This window comes from Oncorhynchus gorbuscha, unplaced genomic scaffold, assembly GCF_021184085.1.
Source record: "Oncorhynchus gorbuscha isolate QuinsamMale2020 ecotype Even-year unplaced genomic scaffold, OgorEven_v1.0 Un_scaffold_10568, whole genome shotgun sequence".
Lineage (NCBI taxonomy): Eukaryota > Metazoa > Chordata > Actinopteri > Salmoniformes > Salmonidae > Oncorhynchus > Oncorhynchus gorbuscha.
Window position 1 is genome coordinate 1 of NW_025753311.1, and position 7,394 is coordinate 7,394.

At 44.5% G+C, this 7,394-nt stretch overlaps 1 pseudogene; it reads left to right on the forward strand.

Annotated features, from left to right (window-relative positions):
* The first annotated feature begins 884 nt into the window (after positions 1-884).
* On the forward strand, positions 885-5,879 carry LOC124030323 (annotated as a pseudogene).
* Positions 5,880-7,394: the final 1,515 nt, after the last annotated feature.

Here is a 7,394-nt window from a genome sequence, read left to right on the forward strand (position 1 = left end):
AAAGGAGAGAGAAAGAAAGAGAGAGAGAAAGGAGAGAGAAGGAGAGGGAGAGAGAAAGAAAAGAGAGAGAAAGGAGAGAGAGAGAGAAAGAGAGGGAGAAAGGAGAGAGAAAGAAAAGAGAGAGAAAGAGAGGGAGGGAGAGTGAAAGAAAGGGAGAGAGAAAGAGAGGGAGAAAGAAAGAAAGGAGAGAGAAAGAGAGGGAGAGAGAAAGAGAGGGAGAAAGGAGAGAGAAAGAGAGGGAGAGAGAAAGAAAAGAGAGAGAAAGAGAGGGAGAGAGAAAGAAAGGAGAGAGAAAGAAAAGAGAGAGAAAGAGAGGGAGAAAGGAGAGAGAAAGAAAAGAGAGAGAGAGAGGGAGAGAGAAAGAAAAGAGAGAGAAAGAGAGGGAGAAAGAAAAGAGAGAGAAAGAGAGGGAGAAAGGAGAGAGAAAGAGAGGGAGAAAGGAGAGAGAAAGAAAAGAGAGAGAGAGAGGGAGAAAGGAGAGAGAAAGAAAAGAGAGAGAAAGAGAGGAGAGAGAAAGAGAGGGAGAAAGAAAAGTGAGAGAAAGAGAGGGAGAGAGAAAGAGAGGGAGAGAGAAAGAGAGGGAGAGAGAAAGAGAGGGAGAGAGAAAGAAAGGAGAGAGAAAGAGAGGGAGAGAGAAAGAGAGGGAGAGAGAAAGAGAGGGAGAGAGAAAGAGAGGGAGAGAGAAAGAAAGGAGAGAGAAAGAAAGGGAGAGAGAAAGAGAGGGAGAGAGAAAGAAAGGAGAGAGAAAGAAAAGAGAGAAAGAGTAAAAAGTAGAAAGAAGCAGTTTAATCATTTCCACCTTTATCTTGCAATTCTCCCCTCTTCCCTTCTCGCTCCCCCTCCCTCTTTCTCTTCCCCTGCTCTCTCTTCCACTCTCTCCCTAGATGACTGCAGGGTTGTGTATGTGTGTCTGCTGGTGGTCCTGTGCACTAGCTGTTCAGACGCGCCCACTTCTCTCCTCCAAGAGGGCAGCCCCTGCCCCTGCCCCCCTCCCTCTGAAGGTAAGAACAGGGAGAGGTGCCACATCCGGATGTTGGAATACATTTCTATCGACGTTAAAACGCCTGAGCGGCGCTTGACTTGTCTTTCCTGGTACATAAAAAACAATGGATACGTTTTCGTTGAAACTGGTACCGTGATGATATGAATAAGCTTACGCTTTTTTAATGGCAAATCATGTGCTCTAGAAAGACGCTATAGCAATAAAAAGGTTTAATTCATGATATTATCATTCTTTCTTTATGTCATTTAGTTCCGTCAAAACAACCCAAGACAAATGCTAACAAGGTGGTTTGTATTTCCTTTCATAGCACGTCTCGAAAAACCAAAGCCCACTTCCTCTCCGAGCCATACCTCAGACATACTCACTCCTCTCCTTTGGTCAATACCAACCCATATATGGGAGAAGGCAGAAACTCCAGAGCCAAGCTCAGTGAACTGTTGGCTAGACTCATCTCCTCACAGAAAGGTGAGTTTTTAAAAATGTAATAAAAATTACGGCCAACCAAAAGGCCTCCTGCGGGGACGGGGCTGGGATTCAAAATAAAAAATATTAATAATGTCTAATTGTCCTATAAAATATAGGACAAAACACACATCATGACAAGAGAGACAACACAACACTACATAAAGAGAGACCTAAGACGAGAGTGTGAGGTGAGAGTGTGTGAGTGTGTGTGTAGAGAGATGAAAGAGCTCACATTGTTCTCTTCAAGTGAACATTTTCTGAAGTCCCTTTAGAACCTGTCTCTATTTCTCTGGTGCTATGACAGCGAGAGTGAGTTGAAGTCCCTTTAGAACCTGTCTCTATTTCTCTGGTTGCTAAGACAGTGAGAGAGTGAGTTGAAGTCCCTTTAGAACCTGTCTCTATTTCTCTGGTTGCTATGACAGCGAGAGAGTTGAAGTCCCTTTAGAACCTGTCTCTATTTCTCTGGTTGCTAAGACAGCAGAGAAAGAAGTCCCTTTAGAACCTGTCTCTATTTCTCTGGTTGCTACACAGCGAGAGCGAGTTGAAGTCCCTTAGAACCTGTCTCTATTTCTCTGGTTGCTATGACAGCGAGAAAGGGCTGAAGTCCCCTTTTAGAACCTGTCTCTATTTCTCTGGTTGCATGACAGTGAGAGTGAGTTGAAGTTCCTTAGAACCCGTCTCTATTTCTCTGGTTGCTAAAGTGACAGTGAGAGTGAAAGCCGAAGTTCCTTTTAGAACCTGTCTCTCTCTCTGGCTGCTATGACAGGAGTTGAAGTCCCTTTAGAACCTCTCTCTGTGGTTGCTATGACAGTGAGAGTGAGCTGAAGTTCCTTTAGAACCCTTTCCGTCTCTCTTCTCTGGTTGCTATGACAGTGAGTTGAAGTCCCTTTAGAACCTCTCTTTCTGGTTGCTATGACAGTGAGTTGAAGTCCCTCTTTAGAACCTCTCTTTCTCTGGTTGCTATGACAGTGAGTTGAAGTCCCTTTAGAACCTCTCTTTCTCTGGTTGCTATGACAGTGAGTTGAAGTCCCTTTAGAACCTCTTTCTCTGGTTGCTATGACAGTGAGAGTGAGTTGTTGATCCAGATGGCTGGTGTTTGTGAAAAGAAACCTGTAGTTTGTACATGTGTGAGCAGGTATATATTTTGGTCTGTCCTTCTATCTTCTTAAATGTATCTGCTTTGTCAGTGATAGTATCTCTATAGACACACATACAGAGAGAACAGACAGAGAACAGACAGAGAACAGACAGAGAACAGACAGACAGTAGCAAGGGGCTACTGAAGACAGACTGTGCCGACAGCAAGACTAAAATGTTAACCGCTTAAAGATAGATGTTAGATAGCATGTTATGGTGCTCTCAGATAGCATCTTGGTGCTCTCAGATAGCATGTTATGGTGCTCATGTTATGGTGCTCTCAGATAGCATGTTATGGTGCTCTCAGATAGCATGTTATGGTGCTCTCAGATAGCATGTTCTGGGTGCTCTAGATAGCATGTTCTGGTGCTCTCAGATAGCATGTTATGGTGCTCTCAGATAGCATGTTATGGTGCTCCAGATCAGATAGCATGTTATGGTGCTCTCAGATAGCATGTTCTGGGTGCTCTCAGATAGCATGTTATGCTCTCATAGCATTATGGTGCTCTCAGATAGCATGTTATGGTGCTCTCAGATAGCATGTTATAGCATGTTCTGGTGCTCTCTCTCAGATAGCATGTTATGGTGCTCTCAGATAGCATGTTATGGTGCTCTCAGATAGCATGTTATGGTGCTCTCAGCTCTCAGATAGCATGTTATGGTGCTCTCAGATAGCATGTTCTGGTGCTCTGCTCTCAGATAGCATGTTATGGTGCTCTCAGATAGCATGTTATGGTGCTCTCAGATAGCATGTTATGGTGCTCTCAGATAGCATGTTATGGTGCTCTCAGATAGCATGTTCTGGTGCTCTCAGATAGCATGTTATGGTGCTCTCAGATAGGTGCTCTCAGATAGCATGTTATGGTGCTCTCAGATAGCATGTTATGGTGCTCTCAGATAGCATGTTCTGGTGCTCTCAGATAGCATGTTATGGTGCTCTCAGATAGCATGTTATGGTGCTCTCAGATAGCATGTTATGGTGCTCTCAGATAGCATGTTATGGTGCTCTAGATAGCATGTGCTCTCAGATAGCATGTTATGGTGCACTCAGATAGCATGTTATGGTGCCTCAGATAGCATGTTATGGTGCTCTCAGATAGCATGTTAGCATGTGGTGCTCTCAGATAGCATGTTAGATGCTTTATGGTGCTCTCAGATAGCATGTTATGGTGCTCTCAGATAGCATGTTATGGTGCTCTCAGATAGCATGTTATGGTGCTCTCAGATAGCATGTTATGGTGCTCTCTCAGATAGCATGTTCTGGTGCACTGGTGCTCTCAGATAGCATGTTATGGTGCTCTCAGATAGCATGATAGATAGCATGTTATGGTGCTCTCAGATAGCATGTTATGGTGCTCTCAGATAGCATGTTATGGTGCTCTCAGATAGCATGTTATGGTGCTCTCAGATAGCATGTTCTGGGTGCTCTCAGGTGCTCTCAGATAGCATGTTATGGTGCTCTCATATGTTATGGTGCTCTCAGATAGCATGTTATGGTGCTCAGATAGCATATTATGGTGCCTCTCAGATAGCATGTTCTGGTGCTCTCAGATAGCATGTTATGGTGCTCTCAGATAGCATGTTATGGTGCTCTCAGATAGCATGTTATGGTGCTCTCAGATAGCATGTTCTGGTGCTCTCAGATAGCATGTTATGGTGCTCTCAGATAGCATGTTATGGTGCTCTCAGATAGCATGTTCTTGAATTGGAATACAAAAAGTAGCTGGCAATAACTTAATTATACCTTACTGAAGTTACGATTAGAGCTGTGTTCGATAAGAGGTGCCGTTACTCTCGAGCTCTCCATGGTTCTAAGTCCATGTGAGATAAATATTGATGTGCTGAGTTCAAGTCTCAAACTCAACAAGCCAGAGATTCCAACTTTAATGTTTAAAAAGTTCCTGTTTATACTTTTTTACCATGAAATCATCACAAGCTATACATATAGTCTGTTATCACGTACATACCTCTACTATGTAAATTAGACAGAAACATGGTGAAGAGGGTGAAAGGTCAGATAAAAAATGGAGCACAAAAGAGAGAGAGAGAGATAAGCAAGCCAGAAAAAAAAGAGAGATGGAGAGATAAAGACGGGTCATTGAAAGAGATGGAGGGAGAGATAGAGAGAGAGGGAGAGAGAGAGGAAGAGATGGAGAGGAGGGAGAGATGGGAGAGGGAGAGATGGAGAGGGAGGAGGGAGAAAGAGATGGAGAGAGAGAGAGAGAGGAGAGATGGAGAGATATGGAGAGAGAGAGAGAGAGAGATGGAGAGGAAGAGGAAGAGATGGAGAGAGAGAGATGGAGAGAGAGAGAGAGAGAGAGAGAGAGAGAGAGAGAGAGAGAGAGAGAGAGAGAGAGAGAGGAAGAGATGGAGGGAGAAAGAGATGGAGGAGAGAGAGAGAGAGATGGAGAGAGAGAGATATGGAGAGAGAGAGAGAGAGAGAGAGAGAGGAAGAGGAAGAGATGGAGGGAGAGAGAGATGGAGAGAGAGAGAGAGAGAGAGAGAGAGAGAGAGAGAGAGAGAGAGAGAGAGAGAGAGAGAGAGAGGAAGAGATGGAGGAGAGAGATGATGGAGAGAGAGAGAGAGATGGAGCGGTGTAATTGTGCCTCTGAACCTCATTAGTAAAAGCTGTTATTAATTCTATAACCAGATGGAGGGGTTGGGCTTAGAACACTGGCCTCTGACACACACACACACACGCACGCACGCACCGCGCACACACACACACAGAGAGAGATCATTCTGAGATCTGTGAAGTGCCTTGGCTCAAAGGGAGCATGTGAGAGGACTAGATGTAACATGCTTGACAGTTACACCTCCTACACTGACAGTGTGTGTGTGTGTGAGAGAGTGTGTGTGAGGTAGTGAGGGGAGTGATAAAAGCTCCACAGTGACACTAACACCATGGATATTACCATCACACGCCAGTCAAACCACCAGTCAGATGTTACCAGTGTCATCCTCGTCCTATATTACCATCACACCAGTAAAATATTTTTTTTAAATGGTGTTATAGCTCTCCTTCTTTCGCTCTCCTCCCTCCCCCTCCCTTGCTCCTCCCTCCTCCCCCTCCCCTTGCTCCTCCCTCCCTCCCTTGCTCCTCCCTCCTCCCTCCCCCCTCCCTTGCTCCTCCTCCAGGTTACATCAGTGGGAACTCAACAGTGAAGAGCAGAGCCAGCGGTCTCAGTGCTAACCACCTGATAAAAACCGAGACTACACCGGGTGGATGGACTTTGGCCGCCGCAGCGCAGAAGAAAAGGAGCACTCCTCGTAGAAAGTAGTCCCTCTCCACAAGAAAAGAACAAGTCACTGTCTCGTCATGAGTGTATTTATTCTGTATTTGATGTACATTTCTTTGTAAACACCATATGATGCAATATACAGCATCTACAGTGACAAGAAAAAAATATGTGAACCTCTTGGAATGACCTGGATTTCTGCATAAATTGGTCATCAAATTTGATCTGACACAGCGTGCTTAAACTAAATAACACGCAAATAATTGTATTTTTTTCTTGTCTATATTGAATACATAATTTAAACTTTCCCAGCGTAGGTTGGGAAAAGTACGTGAACCCCTAGACTAATGACTTCTCCTAAAGCTAATTGGAGTCAGGAGTCAGCTAACCTGGAGTCAATCAATGAGACGAGATTGGAGAATTTGGTTAGAACTGCCCTGCCCTATTCACAAGGATCATTGCCTGATGTGAACCAAGCCTCGAACAAAAGAGATCTCAGAAGACCTAATATTAAGAATTGTTGACTTGCATAAAGCTGTAAAGTGTTATAAAAGTATCTCTAAAAGCCTTGATGTTCATCAGTCCACGGTAAGACATGGTCTATAAATGGAGAAAGTTCAGCACTGTTGCTACTCTCCTTAGGGAGTGGCCATCCTGCAAAGATGACTACGAGAGCACAGCGCAGAATGCTCAACGAAGCTAAGAAGAATCCTAGAGTGTCAGCTAAAGATTTACAGACATTTCTGGAACATGCTAACATCTCTGTTGAAGAGTCTATGATATGTAAAACACTAAACAAGAATGGTGTTGGTGGGAGGAGAAGCAGAAGAGCCACTGCTGTCCAAAAAAACATTGCTGCACGTCTGAAGTTCGCTAAAGTGCAACTTGATGTTCCACAGCGCTACTGGCAACATATTCTGTGGACAGATGAAACTAAAGTTGAGTTGTTTGGAAGGAACACACAACACTATGTGTGGAGAACAAATAGGCACAGCACACCAACATCAAACCCTCATCCCAACTGTAAAGTATGGTCATCATGGTTTGGGACTGCTTTGCTACCTCAGGGCCTGGACAGCTTGCTATCATCGACGGAAAAATTAATTCCCAAGTTTATCAAGACATTTTGCAGGAGAATGTAAAGCTGTCTGTCCGCCAATCGACGCTCAACAGAAGTTGGGTGATGCAACAGGACAACGACCCAAAATATAAAAGTAAATCAACAACAGAATGGCTTCAACAGAAGAAAATGCACCTTCTGAGTGGCCCAGTCAGAGTCCTGACCTCTGGAGTGGCCCAGTCAAGTCCTGACCTTCTGGAGTGGCCCAGTCAGTCCTGACCTTCTGGAGTGGCTCAGTCAGAGTCCTGACCTTCTGGAGTGGCCCAGTCAGTCCTGACCTCAATCCCATTGAGATGCTGTGGTATGTCCTCAAGACAGCAGTTCACACCAGACATCCCAAGAATATTGCTGAACTGAAACAGTTTTGTAAAGAGGAATGGTCCAAATTCCTCCTGACCGTTGTGCAGGTCTGATACGCCACCACTGAAAC